The 19,063-nt window shown below is 40.4% G+C and overlaps 1 protein-coding gene across 7 annotated transcripts in view; it reads left to right on the forward strand.

Moving 5' to 3' along the window:
• The first annotated feature begins 2,205 nt into the window (after window positions 1-2,205).
• LOC149141213 (EKC/KEOPS complex subunit tprkb-like protein) overlaps window positions 2,206-19,063 on the forward strand; it is a 173,777-nt gene continuing 156,919 nt past the window's right edge. For 2 of the 7 annotated variants that reach the window (XM_089446570.1, XM_089446573.1), the window contains exon 1: window positions 2,206-3,208. The gene's annotated coding sequence lies outside the window, so the exon portion shown is untranslated. The other 5 variants (XM_089446568.1, XM_089446565.1, XM_089446567.1 and 2 more) reach the window with 4 other exon arrangements.

Below are 19,063 nucleotides of genomic sequence, written 5' to 3' on the forward strand. Positions count from 1 at the left end.
ACCATAGGTCTCCTGGCTGCAGCCTAAGGAAGGGAACTCAAGATCAATCTCCTCGACCAAACCCTAGGTCTCCCGGTCAAAACCTAAGAGAGAGATCATAAAATTAGTGTCCCCGACCAAACTGGTCTTCTGGTAAAAACCTGAGGGATCACTCGAGGCCTCATAACCAAACTCCCCAACTAGACTCACTACCCTCCTGGTCCACCGGCCTAAGGGAGTGGCAATCTTCTCGACCAATCCATAGGCCTCCCAGCACATAGCCGAAGGATGATTCATGATGCTATCAATCAATGCTCCCTCTCTAAAGGGATTCTCAACTATTATAGTCTTCGCACATCAACAACTAGCTCAACAACAAAAAAGTAGCCATGGTGGATTTCATCATTTTATCAAACTTTCCAGCAGACAACATCCAACTATTCATTCAACTTCAGATGGAGCTTCTCACATAAGCAAACATCAACAATCATGGTCGAATCCAACAAATAACAAGTGTCTTCTCATAGAAGCAAATATCAATGACCAACTCATCAGTAGAAATGTGTGCCATAGTTGAATCCAACAAACAATAAGTGGTTTCTCATATAAGCAAATATAAGCCTGCTCATCAAAATAAAAGTGTTCCATAGTCGAATCTAGCAGAAGATCAAATATATCAACAACCAACTTCACAAATCCGCTACATTTCCAGCTTCAATCATGCTATATGCAATAGGACCATCCATGTCTTCTAGAATACATCCAATCCAGATAGAGTTAGCAGTTTCATTAATTGTGGTTCAACAAGCCAATCAAAAGGATTCATCAAATCAAGAGCAGAGTCTCGAAGCTTCTTCAATTTTTCCTCAAGCAAGTGACCATGGACTCATAATCCATACAACCTCAACAGAGACTTCACTAGGCTCGTGCCATACTTTTAATCTTGCAATTATTCAATCATCTCCCTCTTACACTGGGCAAAGAAGGCCTCAATCCGTGTTAGAAACATATCACCAATACATAGAAAAATCATGGGCTTATCTTCAACAGATTTGGATCAACATCATTCTTCAAGACATCTAGCCAACTTCATCTTGGAAGTCACAACTGACTTCTTTTTGTCATAGATCAAAACATGCTCCAATAGTTCTTCCATTTATTTACAACGATTGCCACACCATGCTAGTCTTTATTATGTACCTGCAATCCTTGCTAGGAGGCCATGGAAGAACAAATACAACCAAGCAAGATATACAAGGACAAGAGACTCATAATGAAACAACAATAGAAACAATCAAGAAAGTACTTATCTCTTGAGAATATGTTAGCTCCCTCTTGATCTTAGTCTTCTTGGCTCTAGTCAACCTTGTTGTCATGCTCCCATTTTTATTCTTCTTCATAGTACAACCAGAGTGGATTTCCAGGGCAGGAGATAGCCAAGTCAGCGGAGTAGGTTTATGTTATCAGGGGTCTCAATGGAGTTTTGAGGAGTTTTTATGGGATTTGATGATATTCGCTCGGTGTATTCCATCATCCGCACAATTTGCCTTTCGTTCTGTCGCATCCCGACAACTTTCAAAAATCAACGTTATTATTAGGCATAACTTAATTAATTATGATCGAGGTGGCATTCCAGGGAGATTAATTGATGAAACATCTCAGTGTAATAGTTTGTTGGAATCAAAACAAGAAGATCTATAGGATGGGATGGTTAGATATGAGTTTCAGTGACCTAAGGAGACATGGTGGCCAATTTACCCCTTTCATGCATTAAAAGAATATTTTAATTGAAATAAAAGAGGGAAAATTGCTCCATGATTAAAATAATAATAAAATAGAAGGTTCTAGAGGGGTCCATCAAATCTTTAAAAGAGGAGGAGGAAACCCTTGGATAACATCTTTGGTTTTTGATATTGTTTCTTGTATGAGAGGTTGAAGACTTGGTTCTCTATTCCATTGGTAGCCCCAAGACGAAAACCCTTGAGTGATATAGAGAGATTGGACGATCACCCATCTCTCCTTAGTGCATTCATTCAGAATTCACAGTTGTAGTGATTATTTTTCTATTTCAGTTTGGACACCATAGAGTCATTCCCAGCTATTGTATTGACATTTATCTATATATAATAAAATTGAATTTTGGTGGCTGCATTTTTCATTGTTCCTCATATATTTTAATGAGATTTGGTATATTTTATAGATTATGATTTTGATTTTACATGCGAATCTGGTGCAAAATGCATGATAATTTTATATGAAACGCTCGTTCCAGGAAATTCTGATTTGGAGACATTACAGCGGTATTAGAGCATCCATCTCGGCGGCTCAGCGTGCGGGTTTTCATCAAAGTTGATTTATTTGAAGGGACCGAGTTATCGTATGAAGCCGTGGCACATTATTTGAAGTGGGGGCCGCAAAATATATTCGAAGGCCAACTCTATTGTTGGATGCAGTATTATTTGAACGCGGAATATATTTTTGAAGCGACTTTGATTATATCATTGTGATTGTCGTTAAAGAGTGAAGGAGCCAACAAATTTTACCAACAAATTTTACCAAGTTGAATTATTATTTCGCAGGTGGCCGTGAACAATTGTTTATCAAAGTTCAAATCTTTAGAATGCTCGCATTGAAAAAATTAAAGTTCCAAGCCGATTTTGGTTGCTTGACCAACGTGGAAGTTAGTCTGTGAGGTTCGCGTTCTTTAGCCGCTGCACCTATCATTATTCTGGAACAGCATTGTGTGGCCGAATTCCTCAGCACTCCTGGGCAAATCCAAGTGCCAAATCAGTGACTATTGGAAACATAATTTCTTGTGGATTATCAACATTTGGAGTACGGATTTTTTTCGGAGAGTGTGTTTCCAGTCCACAATTCTGGGCGGGTTCTGCTGCTGAAGACATCAAACCGCCACAGTCATTTCCAGATTTGATGTTGGACACGTACACTTGCAATAGTCGAGTTCTGGGCTTGCAAGACTCAACCACCATCACGGTATAAAGGTTGTGGGACATTTCTGCTTGCTGGGCGTAATATTTGTCTACAGGGAAGTCGATATCAGTCATATGTGGACCACATTTCTTGTCCTCCTGAGCGTGGGTACAGTGGGAAATTTTCTGCTTCAGTGGAACGAGTCAGCACAGAAGGCAACTGTGACAAATCCCTGTATATCCACTACATTTCTTTGGGGACAGTGCTGATATGATTAGAGAGCTGCGGCAGATTCCAGGTTCTTATTCTGCACTGTAAACTCTTATTTGTAAGTTCAGAAATCAGTAGAAATGCATGGCTAGTATTTTCTGAGTTGTTTCCAATGAGTAAACTATTCCCAGTGACTAATGTAATGTGCTCAGTGGTGATTTAAATTAATGGTGAAATCGTTGAATATATTATATTGCTGATTGAGAGGTTTCTGGAGGCATTATACTCTCACGGTGAATCTCAAATAGGAGTAAAACTCATTAAAATATACTTACAGCTATCTGTCATCAAAGTGTTTGACTAAACTCCTCAGTGAAAAATTCCATCAAACTCAGAAAAACTCAGAGCTATTTTGGCACTTTTCCAAGAGGAAATTTCACAGTAGGCCAAGGAGCCACTGATCACATGTTCCAGAATTAATAGTAGGCTTATCATTTCAAAGGGATCGAGTAGCACTTGCTAGTGGTGCCAACTCTAGAAAAGGAGGAGCCTATTTCAAGAAGTTGAGTTGGTTGCAGCTTATCCATAGAGGACAAGTTGGTTTCAAAGCATCTTCAAATCAAGTTCTATCAGCTGGTGTTTGTTTGTGTAAGAAATTGAATTACATCAGTAAAGAGGGCCGCATCAAAGACCGCCTAACCAGGATCGTGCTTATCACTAGCAGAAAGTCGGGGGTTCCAAAATGTTTGTCCACCGAAGTGCGGAGAGTGTTGTAGATGCTGCAAGCTGATGTGTGCACTTGTTATCTGTCCGGGCAGAGTTATGAGGACTGATTTACAGAGCGTTGACCATTCATGCCAATAATTGTGTTGATGCAAAATATTGCTGTAAGAATCTTGTTGCTCAGAACTTGTGTTGATGAATTAAGTATTGCAGGGTATTCATTAGTGGGGGGCTTCAGTATCCAACCTTGTTCCGTGGTAGCTCAGTCCCTACAATAACAACTTGTCTGCAAGGCAGAGTTGCTTCAGATTTCACATCTAGTCTCTTTTGGTGATAGAGTAGTGGGCAGAGTCATAACTTCTGCCTATGAAGGATAGACAATTCTCTGGTGCTAAGAAGTCAGAAGTTTATTACAAGAGTGCTAGAGTTCTAATACTGTAGCAGTGGACACCAGCTTGGAGATATCAGTCTCTAAGGCATTAATTCCTGAGCTGTGTAGAGCATAGAACCCCTGAAACCACTGCCGAAAACAAATATATATATGCTGGAGCCTTAATACTGCCAAAATCTGAAGTCTGATTGTGCACAGTGGATTAACCAACTCGCTCTCCCATTCCAGGTTATGCTGTGTATTTATTTATAAGTTTACCTCTGCTATTTGTATTTGTATTGTGTTGAATGTAAAAGAAATCCATGCTCCATAATTGTGAATTGATGTGGCATAGAAGAGGTACATTTTATGCTCAGTTTGTGTTTATGAGGTTGTGAATCACATTTTGAGACATTAATCTACTGAGAAAATAAGACTATCCAGCATATACCTGCAACAGTTTATCATGAAACTGTTTGCTAAAACACTCCACTGAGAAATTCAACAAACAGTGGCATCATTATCACAGATATTCTTGTCATCATAGGGCCAAAACATGGATCAAACTTTTATAAACTCCTGTAATAAACCACCAGCAGCAAACGGTAGATCCTTCTCAAAGGGAATCTATGCCATTATCCAGCAAGAACTGCCAAAAGATTTACAGAAAGGGCAGGAAATAGGATACATAATCCTTGCACTTGGGATGGATTTAAAATGCATGAGGGTCACATGGAAAATCCTTTTCAAACTTGATGAACTAGATGCACTCCTTTCCAAAGTGAGCCATTTAGAAGGGAAGAAACTAATTTGGGCTCTAAAACCAGCTATGCTTGCTCTCATACAACCCAAGTTCTTGGAAGAACCTTGTGAAGGGGTTAGAATCCCAGTTGCATCTTGTCTCAGTCACATCATGAGACTAACCGCCCCTAGAGCTCCTTACAATGATGATGTTATGAGGAGAGTTTTCAAGCTGATAGTGGATACTTTTCAGGACTTAGACAACAGTGCGGGTCCTACATTTGGGAAGAAGCTTGAGATTTTAGAAGTTATGGCTGTGACTAGGACTTATGAAGTCATGTTTGATCTAGAGTGTGATGGTTTGATCTTGCAGATGTTCCAATGCTTCTTCAGCATTAGGAAACATCATCCTGACAGAGTCATAGCACACATGCAGTCCATCTTGTCCTCATGTATGAGAGGTCGTGATGCCATCTGTCGGGAGTTGCAGTCTCGATTGTTGTTTGTTTGGAGGAGAGAGCAGTTGGTCTCACCTACTGCTTATGATCTAGCTGAGAGGTTGGTTGAGCAGAACATTGGGTTGTTCAGGAGACAGTTGACCAGGGAGGAGCAACTCAGGTTTGGGGGTTCATGCAACAAGAATGAGATGAGGAGGAAGGGACTTTGCTTCATCTGCAAAGGACCTTGGGGACCTAACCACTCATTCTTGAGTGACACCGAGGAGATGACAACAGTAGAGCAGGAAGATATTCTTTATGTCTATCATGATGACGACTCTTCGTTGGACAAGTCCATGGGTTCATACGATGATACCTTAGAGGAGCACAAACAGTGATGTGGGGTTGATGACAGTAGCCCAGATATGCATCCATGTGTAGTAGAGGAGTATGAGAAGCAACTGATTGTTCCCATGAGGGAAGGAGTTTAGGGAGTAGATGAGTGACTGATGATTCAACATAGAGAGCATATAAAGGAGCATGACTCATGTAGAGTCGTTGACAGCAGGCTAGATTCATATGATGAGCAGTCATTGGGTCCTAGGAGAGACATTCAAGATGCTGAGTCACCAATGGTGATTCAACATGAGTAGCATATGGTGGATCATGAGTCAGCTGAGGAGGAGGATGTGCGCAGTATGCATGGTGAGCCTTCTAGGGAGGGCCAGTTGGAGGTTCATATCAAACCCGTGATGATGGAGGACAAGAAACCACCCTTGGGGCCAGTCGTTGATCAAGAACGGGCAAAGGTACAGACAACTGGCAAGGTGACGGTACTCGCTGGCACTTGTCCTCAAGTGATGCTGGAGTATGATAGGACAGTTTGGCAAGAGATTGGTGGACTGGAGGAGCGTGGAGCTTCCTATCAGTTGAGGGAGGTGGCAGTGCATCCATCTTTGGGTTTACCCATTGATGAGGTGCAAACAAATGTAGTGGCAGCCAGACAAGCTACAACATTTTCAGGCAGCAACCCTCTCCAGGAGTACATAGACGGGGCTTGCAACATAGTTTGTCCACTTTTTCCCATTAGAGGGAGAGAGGCAGGATTTCTTGGACATGTTTTGATTGTCCAGGTAGAGCATCAAGAGTTGAGCATGGACCAATTTCAGCATAGCAGACGTATCCCTCGCACAGGTGTCCATGCATTGGATTGGCGAGAGATCATGAGCTGGTATCCTTTTGATGGAGTATCATTTTTAGTCAGGAGCATTGTATTGCAGGAGCCCTCAGAGGTGAGGGATATCACATGCTTCAGTTGGCAGCAGGATGTGGGCTGGCCACTCATCAGTATTTCAACACGACATCAACATGATGGGATTGACCTTGGTCTATGCCAAGGGTTGGATTGGAGAGAGGTGATGAGTTGGTACGTGGTGGATGGAGCAACATCCACAACCGGAGTTATAGCACAACAGGGGCCGTGGAGCATTGATGCTCCTTCTTGGTGACATTGGGATCCAGGTGGATCTACTAGTAGCAGGTTGAGTCAGAGATGGACATGGGATCTAGGTATTGAAGGATCCAGTTATGTTTCGATAGCTTGGAGGCATGACGCGGACCAGTGGTTCCCATGGGATTCGGGCATTGGGTCTCAGTTGCGTTGGGCCACCAGATCGGTCCACAGATTTGGATTGCTTGAGGGCAAGCAATCTTGGGGTGGGAGGACTGTCATGTCCCCATTTTTATTCTTCTTCATAGTACAACCAGAGTGGATTTCCAGGGCATGAGATGGCCAGGTTAGTGGAGCATGTTTATGTCATCAGGGTTTCCGATGGAGTTTTTATGGGATTTGATGGCATTCGCTTGGCATATTCCATCATCCGCACAATTTGCCTTTCGTTCCGTCGCATTCCGACAACTTTCAAAAATCAACGTTATTATTGGGCATAACTTAATTAATTATGCTCGAGGTGGCATTCCGGGGAGATTAATTGATGGAACACCTCAGTGTAATAGCTTGTTGGAACTGAAACGAGAAGATCTACAGGATGGGATGGTTAGATATGAGTTTCAATGACCTAAGGAGACATGGTGGCCAATTTACCCCTTTCCCGCATTAAAAAGAATATTTTAATTGAAATAAAAGAGGGAAAAGTGCTCCATGATTAAAATAATAATAAAATAGAAGGTTCTAGAGGAGTCCATCAAATCTTTAAAAGAGGAGGAGGATACCATTGGATAACATCTTGGTTTTTTATATTGTTTCTTGTATGAGAGGTTGAGGACCTGGTTCTCTACTCCATTGGTAGCCCTAGGGCGAGCACCCATCTCCCCTTGGTGGATTCATTCAGAATCCATAGGTGTAGTGATTGTTTTTCTATTTTAGTTTGGAGATTGGAGGGTCATTCCTAGCTATTGTATTTGCATCTATGTATATATAATAAAATTGGATTTGGTTGCTCCATTTCTCATTGTTCCTCGTGTTGTGATCTTTTAATGAGATTTTGAGCAATTTATAGATTTATGGTTCTGGTTTTACATGGCAATCTTTTGTAAAATGCATGATAGTTTTATATGAAGCGCTTGTTCCAAATTTTTTTGATTTGGGGACATTACACTCGTTCAACTCATCAAGGAGTTAATTTCGTCCATATCATCATAAAGAAATCCACATCATCAAGGAGTCTATATCATCAAGGAGTCCACATTATCAAGGATTCCATGTCCACATCATTATCAAGGAGTTCATATCATCATCTAGGAGTCCATGTCATCATAAAAAATTCCACATAGTCAGATTTAGGATATAAGCCCTAGGTTTTCTTCTCCAAACCCTACTTAGGGTTTACAAATCATAAATAATCCAATGTCAGTAATGATTAAAAAACATAAGAGAAGTACAAGATACTTATCTTTTGAGAACATGACAATTCCCTCTTAAACTTTAGCCTTCTTACATCCATCCTGCACATTAACCTCATTATCAAGATGTCAAATCTTCTAGTAGCTAGAGTTTCTTCTTTCAAGCATAAGCAATTAATTCATAATTGTTTCGATTCTAAACCCTAAAATTTCTTCAAGCTTAGTCTAGGGATTTACAAACTCATTCTTGCATACTTTTCCCAACTTCATCATTCTCACTATTAGACCTAGGGTTTTGTCCACAAACCATAGGGCATTTGTGATCAAATCCTTACTAGGGTTTTGCAAACCAAAAAATTTCAAGAAACTGGTCAGACATTCAAACTTTAAACCCTAGATTTGCAAACTCATCCAAAATTCCATTCTTTAGCAATAATTTGATTCGACTTTAGGGTCATGATATGCTAGTCTTGCTCTTGACATTCTTGCTAATATTTCCAACATTCAAAGCCACTTTCTTCAAATCAAGAAACTCTTTTACCATAATAACAAATTAACAACTGAGTTGCCTTTGCAACAAATTTCATCATTCACGTCAAATATTCATGCCAACATTTAAGAGAGACATAAGACAGGTGTCATCCTTAAAACTTAACAGACCTTGAAATTTTCTAAACTTGATTCAATCACAAATTATTTCACATGCAACTTGATTGTCCATTAATGAGATGCTGAGCGATAGAGGAACATTGTTTAAAAAAAATTGTATAATAGATTTTCCAGATAATACTGTCATGAATCCTTGGACTTATGAGAGTCTGCTTCAAATCAATTGCGCTGACCTCTTTCAGGGTATGATGTCCTTTGTTTATGTATAGAGAAGTGTCTCTTGAATCCTTTCATAGACAGGGATAAGATCATATTTATAGTCTCAGTAACTTGATGCTCATATTTATAATTCATCCTTCTTTTTAAATAGTATCAGAACACCATAGATTTGAGTCTTTCACTATCTTGAGCCACAAAGAAGAGCTCAAATTATTGGACATAGAGATGATCTCAAATGTCACCATATACTATCTTGAACAAACTTCAAACTTATGCATCTTGGATTGCTTCTTTAACATTGGATCAATGATCCTTTTATAGAGGCTCGAACACTCATGCTTGGATAGTTTGGATCACTTAGAAAGTTCAGATTTATCATGGAGGAAAATCAGATGCCACAGAGAGCTCAAATGCCTCATAGAATTCATCGAAAAATTTGATGCCACAGAGATCACATGAAACTCAGATTGATTTGCAGACCTTGACAAGCCTTGGATCTCTTCTCTACACACTTCGCATCATTGCATAGTGACAAGGTGCCACAAATCTCACACAAAGGAGCTACAAAGCTTGTATAGACATGTGATATAGACCAGTGTTGCAGAAAACGTACCCCCCCCACCCCAGATCAAAACCCCGATCCGCGATCTGTACGGATGCATGGGGGAATCGCTGTCCGAAATGCGTTTCGGGTTGATAAACACGCTTCCTGCCATTTTCGGAAGCATGTGGCCGAAACGCGATTCGTACGACGGTTTGGCTGTATGATGCGCGCTGCTTCGGGGTTCGATCTGTATGGATCGCAACCAATTCCGTCGGGCTTCCGCCACGTGCCAAAAATAAGCGCTGTTTTTTATATATTTTTTTAAATTTTTGTTATTTTTTAAGGTTGGGGTGGGTCCACCTTGGGTTAGGGTGAGGAATGAAGGGATTTAACCCCCCATTCATCTCTCATTTTCTCACATTGAGTTTATGAGAGCTTGGAGAAGAGAAGAGAGGAGAGGAGAGGAGAAGAGAGGAGAAGAGATGAGAGCTTGGAGGAGTTAAGGAGGAGGAGGTAGGAGAAGGAGGAGGAGCTTGGAGTAGGAGCTTGGAGGACTTCCATCTACAAGAGCTAAAGAGGTAAGTGCAAACCCCAAACTCTCTTATTTTTTTGACATTTTGTTTTGTATTTTTCTCCTCCCTCTCCTACTCTTTCCCATTCTTTCTACTTGCTCATTTAATTGTAGGTTGTCCACCACCTATATCCATATTCCAAGATGGTGTTCTTTTGTCTTCTATGTATCATTCCACTTTTGGTTTTAATGATGGTAAGGGGGAGTAGGAATAGAAGGGAAAAAGCACAAGAGGATAGTGGTCCCAATATGAGTGACCCAATGTATGATGAGGAGGAAGGGTTTGAAGAGGAAGGGGATGAAGTTGAACCTAAAGGGAATACTGAAACACTAGAGGGGAAAGCTGCATTAACACCCTTGTGGAACTATGTGATCAAACTTGAAGGGGGAAAGGGTGGTGGAAGCTACAAATTTTTGTGCCCTCATGGTTGTCATGGAGAAAAACCATTTAGTGGTTCATATACCTGTGTGAAGAGGCATCTTTGTGGAGTGATGGACAGTGATGACAGAAAGGGTGCTACGGGGATACAAATTTGCCCAAACATTTCAGCTGGACAAAGAAGAAAATACATTCAAATAGAGGAGGTTGCACAACAAAAAAGCGAAAAACAAAAAACTCATTTTGAATCAAGTGCAACCTCTAGATTTGGTAGCTCATCTCCTCATGGTACTTTTGGAAGCTCTGGAGGTAAAAGAACAATAGGGGATTTCCTGAATGTTGCTGGGAGGGATGATGTGGATTGAAAGATAGTCTGATTTCTTTGTGCTTGCGGTGTACCATTCATTGGCATGAAATGGTAAAGGCCATCAATGAAGCCCCAAAAGGATACAAGTCCCCCAACTATGAGAAAGTTAGAACAATGTTATTAGAAAGAGAAAAAGCAAAGGTTCAAAGAGCTTTGACACATTTTACAAATGGGTGGGTAGACTGTGGGGTATCCATTGTATCAAATGGGTGGACAAATATTAGAAACCAACATTTGATAAATGTTCTTGGTGTTTCTGCTAGTGGTGCAGTATTTATTACATGTCATGACTCCTCCTCCATTATTGCATCTTCCCAAAACATTGCAGATCTCCTATTGCAATCAATCAAAGATGTTGGTCCGAATAATGTGGTTCAAGTGATCATAGATAATGCAGCAAATTGTAAGGCAACATGAAAAGTTATTGAGTATACTCATCCACACATCTTTTGGTCTGGGTGCCTGGTTCACACATTGAACCTTTTGATACATGATATTGTGAAACATAAAGAATGTGGGTGGATTAATGAGCTTTATAGGAGAGGGAAGCAACTCATTAAATTCATCACAGGGCATACAAGGGTAAACTACTTCTATGGCACTTAATCCAAGTTGCAGTTGCTTAAACTTGCAAAGACAAGATTTGCTAGTTATTACCTCACCTTTAGGTGGCTAGTGAAGGTGAGGCAAGCTTTAACTAATATGGTGTGCGCTGAAACATGGGATGAAATTAACACTGATAGAGATGGTGCTAATGTAGCCAAGGACACTATTCTTGACATGTACTTTTGGTCACAGGTTAAATATGTTTTGCAATTCACCAAACCAATTTATTACATGATCAAGTTTGGAGATTCAGATCGACCAATAACTGGGGAGGTGTATGAGCAAATGGATATCATGTTGGGGCAGATTAAAGACATTGTTGAGCCTAGAGATTTCACCTTGTACAATTATATTCATGTAGAGGTGGAAAACCGATGGGAAATGCTAAATGTTCCATTGCATGCATTAGCATATGTTTTGACACCTAAATACTATGATCCATCATGGCCTTCAACACCAGCACTTGGGGGGGGGAAGTAGGAGAAAACCACACCAAGATCAAGAGGTTCACAAAACATATATGATTGCATTGAGTAAATTAGTCCCTGATGAGGAGGAGGCTGCCATAGTACGGAGACAGTTGAGCAACTATACACTTAACACTGGTCCATTTGGGAGCATGCATGTAATTAGAGATCGAGAGACTTTTTCTTCTCTTGAGTGGTGGAACATTCATGGAGGGGCTACTCCACTTCTACAGACTTTGGCATTGCGGGTGCTATCATAGGTGGTAAACACTTCTTCTGTAGAGAGGTGTTGGAGCTCTTATTCTTTCATCCATAGTGTTAAAAGGAATAGGTTGAGTTTAGACCGGGTAGAGAGCTTGGTTTATGTTCATTACAACTTGCGATTGTTGTCCCATTACTGTGATGATGCAAAGACTAATAAAGACCTTAAGATTTGGGACAAGAATCTAGAGGAGCCCAATTTGGAGGATGGAGTGTTGTGATTAGAGGAATTAGAGGATGCTCTTATCCAGGTATGTCCATTGTGGTATGAATTTTGCTTACAAAACATTTCTCTAATTCATGTTTTAAATTTTTTTTTTGTTAACTAGTGGTTTTTTTGTATGAATTTTTTGAGCGATTCCAGGATGATGATGATCGAGTTGAGATGCCACCCCCGTCTAGTCCCTTGGTTCCTAGGTTCCATGGTTCAACACCAACAACAGGGGGTTCGTCTTCATCAGTTTCAGTGCCACAACTTCCATAGGCACCATCTTCTTCATTGCCACCACGGGGAGGTCCGCCGCCACATTCTCTTCGTGGTGGAAGGAGGAGAGATTAGTAGATATATTCACAATTTACTACTTTTGTCGTAGATTAATCATTAGACTTGTAGGCTTGTGAATTTGAACCTTTTTGTCTTGGCGGTGACCAAGTGACCTATTTTGTAAACATTATTATTTGAATTTTGGACATGACAAATGTTGACAGTTGCTCACTTGCTAGATAAATCATAATATGCTCTATGTTTTATGTTTTATAATATGCTTAAATGTTTTATGTTTTATAATATGCTTAAAAATCTGATGTATGTTTGTAATTGCTAGAAAATAGATGGTTGATGCTCGAATAATTAATCATTGATGTACATACTAGTAACTACAATGGAATCATGGATGCCATATCTATCTTGATTTATGCAAAAATATGCGTGTTTTCATGTCTTTTACAACTAATTTGGTATTTGGGATGTTTGTTTTGAATATAAATGCAAAAAAAATATATATATAGCAGACGCTTCACTTCCTAGATTTTTGGAAAATGACGTTTTCGCATCCCTACTTCCAAAAAACGTTCCCATTTCGTCCCTGCTTCGTGCAACATTGATACAAAGCTTCACATGAATATCCAGGGCTACAGACCCTTTAGATGCATAAACAAGAGGTACAGGCTACAAACCCTTTGTATGCATAAACAAGAGGTACAAGTCTTCGCATGAACACGAGGAACAAACCACAAAGAGAGATCAGATGCCTTAAGTCCACAACCTTTCATAGAGAATGAATGCTTTAGACTTCATGTAATTTGCCTCCACAGAGAAGCTCACATAATGGAGTAGAAATGCCTACAAGACTTGCACTTGAGTACAAATTTTTCATTTGAGAATGAGATCTTTTTCATACAAGGAGCTTGACCTTTTTATCATCAAAACTCGTCACACCAATAACAAACTTGGATTTCCACAGAGATGAAACACAAACTTCGGCTTTAGTCTAGCAATAGGTTTCAAAATCTCCAACCTATTCCATAGCTTGTCATTACAAAAGATAGGGACTCAGATCATATTCCTCATATCATATTGAACTTGAATTACACCACAGAGTTAGGAAGGAGATTGGACTAGTTTATTGCCTTTAGATCATTCCATTGAGTCACAGGACCGCAAAGAGGAAGTGTCTTAGGAGCTTTCATAACCTAGAGAATAGGCCTACATACCACAAGTTCTCGCATGTCACAAGAGCTCACATACCACAGAGATCAACTATAGTGTTAAGGTGCCTCGGGACTGCATGAATTTCATAGCGAAATACATGACACAAGAGGCTCACAAAAATAAAGGAATATGAGCCACAATAAGCTTGCATGTTACAGAGACAAGTGCTAAATATAAGCTCGCATGAATCAGATAACCTTGCCACAAAACACAGACCTTCGACCTCTCTAGAATCTTAGTCCAAAAACAAGAATAAACCACCGAAATTTGGCCCAAAAACAAGAGTAAATTCGGATGCCCATTTTCATGACTTCTCTCCAACTCTCCAGTCTTGAATCTTGATTCCATGTTGATTTTCTAGGGCACATGCTATAAACAAATTTTCTTCTACGTGATAACTATTTCCAATGATCAGTTATCATTAATTCCAGATAACATTCATTCTTTTTTTTTTCCCGAGGAGAAAATTCGTAATTTCCATAATCTTGTTGAAAATTACATGCTGTAGATGCCCATAGGCATATGCAAATACTGTGACCGTAGTTAGTTGATATAGTTCCAAAATTTGTGATAGGTAGACCCAGTTGGGTGCGTTGTACATCTATAATAATTACATATTCACATAACATTCGTTCAAAATCATTAAGTAGCTAAGTCACCTGACACAGGGATTCGGGATGTTAAGAAATTTACAACATAACATAAATAATTACTGAGAGGAATAAATATAAAAATAACCAGCAACAACACATAAACACATAAACATTTGTGTTTATGTAAATTTCTTAACAATTGGTATCAGAGCCAGTTTCCTTGCAAGATCGTGGATCGTTTTATTAGCCAATATCGTTCATGATGTTGAAACATTGTGGAAAGAGAGTGATTTGATTAGATCTGTCACATCTGATGTTTGAAGATGTAGATTCAGTGGTTGCGCGCTTCCATAAAATCAAATATGGTGTAGATCTCAAGTTTAGAGCGAGGTTTCCCCTAAATGGCCTGCTAGTCGATGGCAGCGAGTAGTAATGGTTAAGGCCATGGATCAAGTGACAAGGTCTGAGATTCTACAACAGACTATGGATTGAAGTGCGTTGACAAATCCGGAGTCACAGGCGGCGGAGGAAGCACTGGTTCTCGTTGTGAAGGAGCTAGAGCTGGTAAGATCTGGTGTGGATCTCAATATCGACTACTGAGAGTCTGGCATGAGACGTCGATAACGCATTGGAGGCAGGTTAGGTCTGAGGTACGGGGCTTCGGTGACGAGATACTCGCAGGTCGTTGAAGCTGGTTACAGGTTCGAATATCCGAGAGAGATCCTGTTTCTTGTCATCTTTCCGTGGTTTTCTTGATCCTTCCGAATGCAGGCTAATTCGAACACCGTGGAGAGCGGCGCCCAGGGCCTGGGTAAGAGCTTGCTGGAGATATCTCGGCTTGACTATGTTTTGACTCTTTTCGTAAATGGCAAGGGGGGATCTAGGGGCGATGATGGGGTCGGCTGTCGGTTTGAGGGAAAATTCGCAACTGTTGATGCTCTTGACTACATCTCTGGCCGTCTTGATTGGTTGCGTTTTGTTCCTTGTTTGGCGGAGAGGGGGATCGGCTCCCTCGAAGCCGTCGGAGAAGCCAACCCTCCTGGTGAAGTCACCCCAGGCGAGGGTTTCAAGGACTCATCTCAGAAATTAAAGGCAGTTAAACTTGGCAAGAAGTAGCAAAGAAACGAAACAAGGATGCCTGCAATTGAGAGAGGATGGGTCAGAATCGCAACAGCAATAAACAATTTTATTTTTTAATGAAGTCAAAATTATTGCATGTAAATGGGCATACTACTGTAAGACCTGGTAAGGCATGTGTACCCCTGGGTAATCACCGGTAAGGGTTAGACCTAGGTGATAGGGGGATGTCGGGTTAACAATACCTCGGGTAAAAACTCTGAGGGGGGTAAGGGCTAGAGTGAGCGGGATTGTCTCATTTAGTAGGTTTGGTTGGAGTTAGTCAAGGAACCCCAAGTCAAGTTTAAGGGGGGAATTGTTAGATAAACTTGACTCGGGATAGAGTCAAAGTTGACCAGGTTAAACAGTGATGGTTTTGGGGCACATGGTATTGTGCACCCATAATATTCTGCCCGTGGTATTATATGTAATGGAACTTATAAAAGGCTGGAAGGACTTCATTGTAATGTAAGAGACGTGGAGGTGAGCGGTGAAGGCTTACTTGGTTGGATTGGCCAGGGTTTTGGCCAATGCTAATAAGATTTTATTAGGTTGGGTTTTTCCCCAGATTTGGGGTTTTCCCGGATAAACATTTGTGTTTATGTGTTTATGGTTGTTGCTGGTTATTTTTATATCTATTCCTCTTAGTAATTATTTATGTTATGCTATAATACGTAGACCCAGGTGGGTGTGCTGTACATCTATAATAATTACATATTCACATAACATTCATTCAAAATCATTAAGTAGCTAAGTCACTTGACACAGGGATTCGGGATTCGTAGGATTCGGGATTCGTAGTATCGGATTTGGACACATTGACCCCCCGGAACAGGACACGTAGGATTCGTTATATATTATTTTATTAAATATATATATATATATATATATATATATATATATATATATATATATTAAAAATTAGATATTTCTTACACAAATTTTAATTAATGATACAAATTTATTGATTTCAAACATAGATCTTCATCTATAGCATGCATAGTACATACAAAATTCAAATACATGTCAGTGGTCACATAAATCATGATTCATAATTCATAACTGAAAGACAACTTACAACTACAAGATAGTAAGATAAACACACTGACAACTATAGTTTTCTCATTAAGTCATCAAATCAAAATGTGTTACATAGGTAGTGGTGGTGCAATGCCAATGGCAAATAGAAATAGAAAATATAAAACAACTACAGGTATACAAGCCTCAAGGCATCAATCCTCATCATCAGCATCAGAATCAACATCAATACCCTCATCATCATGGTCCCCACTGCACTCCTCTGCATCCTCCTGCCCCCTGTATCCATAGTCGCCTCTGCATCTGCTGCTGTGGAGGATGACCCCTCTAAGTCATCAAACCTAACAGGCTCTAGCACTGGATCATTGAGGTCCATGTTGGCCAATGCCAACTCAACATTGGTGTCCACACCCATATCATTAGGAAAGACATCCGTCTTTCCCCTCAACCACTCTTCCCTTTGCCTGTAAATAAGACGAAGGTTGGTGTGCACATACACCATTGTCTCTGCCCTGGATTGCTCAAGCCTGCTCTTCTTCACACTATACAAATTCCCATATGTGCTCCAATTCCTCTTGCAACAAGAGGATGAAGTCACATGAGAGAGGAGCCTCATGGCTAACTGCTGAAGAGGAGGGCTTGTTGCCCTATGATTTGCCCACCAAGAATAGGGCTTCTTAGCCCCCTTGTCTCTAATCACATCATAACCTCCAAATCAACCACTGCCAGTGGAAAACTTTGCAAAGGCATCCTCCACCTCATCAAGCAATGCAATATCCTGAAAATCCGCCTGAATGCCTCTTTCCTCCCCTGTGAGATTTCACCATCCATGTGAGGAGGGAATCTGCAGGAAGGTCCACCATTCAGCCACTCATGGTTGTAGTATTTGGGGTTCAATGAGTGAGCCAAACAATGTAAAGGTGTACAATTCTTGTCCCATCTGCTGACAAGAATATTCTGTATAGTATCACAGAAGGCCTCTGGTGATGTCTCATACTCGGGGCACTCACTCTGTAGAATAATGCTCCTCACAGACTCAATCATGGAATCCCATCTCTCATAAACCTCTCGTAGGATGGGTTGGTCTGTATCTGCAAATTGAAGCAAAGAAATGATAGGGTCCATCATCCGAATAATTAGTTCTACCCTCTCCCACCAAGCATCATCTAGCACTGTGTCCTTCACTCTTTTAGAGGCTACCTGATTCGTCTTTCTCCAAAAAGACCAAAACTCAGAAATAACCATGGACCTAAGAGCGATCTTGACCTCCCTCAACCTCTTCAACATCATGAATGAAGAGGCAAACCGTGTATCAACAATCTTCAACAATGATAGATTGGTGTACTCCTTGTAGATAGTGAGGGCATTTGTATGATTTTGCACAAAGTTACGAATATGTCTAGCATCCTCAATAATGCTTCTAATCCAAAGCACATCAGAAGCAATGGATTTTAGTGCTAAGTTCAATGAATGGACAATGCAAGGTGTCCAAAACACTTGTGGATATTTAACTTCCACAATCATGCTAGCAGCCTTGCAAACAGGTGCATTATCTGTAATGATTTGCATACAAGAATCAACACCTACATCTTCAATAACTTTAATAAATAACTCACCAATAAATTATGCATCCTTGTATTCTCCAAGTGTATCCACTGCTTTCATGAAAACTAGACCACTCAAGGAAGACACCATGAAGTTGATGATTGGGTGTCGTGCTGGATCTGTCCATCCATCAGAAACAATGCTAACCCTTAATGTTGGCCATGATGCTACAATACGCTCAAGCATTTTTTGCACCTCTTTTTTTGCCTTCGTCAACAATGTGGTTCTCAGCTTCTCTGATCCAGGGGGCACACACCCTGCTGGAGCCCCTTGAGTTAGAGCTCGGCACATCTCAATAAATAGAGGTGAGCGTGCAACATTAAATGATATGAAGTTTTGATAGAAGAAGAAGGCAATGGTGAGATCAAGCTCTTCTCGTCTCTCTTTTTGGAAAATCTTGTCCATTGGACCAAGTGCTCTTCTTTTTGCTGCTTGTCCCCTGGTAGAAGTAGAACTCTCAAATGGAAATTTGGTGGTGGCTTTCCTCAAAAATGGAAGGGGGTCTTCATTCTTGGGTTTTCTTGATTTTGAAGCCACATTTTCCATACCAACAGTGGATTCCTTTTCCAATTCTTTTCTCTTTTGTAAATAAACAGCTTTACAAGCTCCAATCCCACAACCCGGTAAAGCCAACAAATGTGCTTTCACATGGTAATATGTGCTTTTGAAAGAAATGTGACAAAAGTTGCATCTCCATTGCACATTGTCTCCTCCCTTTCCCTTG

Source organism: Pinus tabuliformis, chromosome X, assembly GCF_031772625.1.
Source record: "Pinus tabuliformis cultivar Carrire ecotype Pingquan chromosome X, CPIR1, whole genome shotgun sequence".
Classification (NCBI taxonomy): domain Eukaryota; kingdom Viridiplantae; phylum Streptophyta; class Pinopsida; order Pinales; family Pinaceae; genus Pinus; species Pinus tabuliformis.